The sequence below is a fragment of the Mesoplodon bidens genome, assembly GCF_964165515.1.
Source record: "Mesoplodon bidens genome assembly, chromosome: 5".
In the NCBI taxonomy this organism is placed as follows: Eukaryota; Metazoa; Chordata; class Mammalia; order Artiodactyla; family Ziphiidae; genus Mesoplodon; species Mesoplodon bidens.
In genome coordinates this window covers 30,845,100-30,846,139 of record NC_138161.1, presented here as the reverse complement: position 1 = coordinate 30,846,139, position 1,040 = coordinate 30,845,100, and positions in this window count along the sequence as shown.

Below are 1,040 nucleotides of genomic sequence, written 5' to 3'. Positions count from 1 at the left end.
TGCCAGACAGAATACCCAGTCATACAAAAATCATAGGGTGTCCATGGATCTCTTAGCTGAGGAGTTATCAGATTATCTAAATTCCTGGCTTCCTTATCTATACTCACTTAAGTAGATTTCTCATAAGAAAAGTTTTTCCAGTGTTAACTTTTCTACAGAGAAAATGTGATCACAACTATGTGGTCTCCTTACGAGCTGTCTTTCAGAAAAATTAATAAGCTCAATAATCTCTTACTCTGAAACATCTGTTAGTCTCTAATACGTTTTGCTGAACTTGATCATCCTGGGTATCACATGTAGTTTTATAATGAGCAAAATGAGGACCCTAACAACAGACAAGGTGAGTAGATTCAAGCCTGGCCTGATCAACTGCTGTTGTGATAGCTGATCAGGACACCCTGGCATCAACACTACCCCATGGCTTTCAAACTATGGTAAATATAATTTCAACTTATTTGAAAAATGTTCACTTACTTTTAAGTGAGATCAGATATCATTATTCCGTGTGTAATTATTTCTAGAAAGTTATTGCCAATGTATTTAAATGTTATTTTTCTACCTCTGAAAATGTAACAGGAATAGTGTATTTTATGTCACCTCTTTTTCTAATCAGAAGATTGATACCTGAGAAAAAACTAAACTCATGTACAGTAACAAATCAAGCAAGGAGGTACAGTCAAGTATGTGTTTGGCATATTTAACAAAGCAAACCAACCAATAGCTGTAAATTAACCATGAATTTGTTTTTGTAAAGGAGAATTATTATTGACATTTTTCAGCTTGAGGGGCCACTGAGAGTGAATAAGTTGATTGTTGTTCAGTTATTTAATTAAGTTCCAGGAAAGATGTGAATCACAAGGTCAGCCAGCATCTGAACTGAATTATAGAAACAGAGAAGTACTGGCAAAAGGCAGACTGCAACGATCACTGAGAGTGTGATACAGATTGACTCTCTTTGTCAGCTAGTATACTTACAAGTGAAAATGTGGAAACTAATTTTGAACTTTTGAAATAAAATGACTTAAAAAAAGACTAAGGAA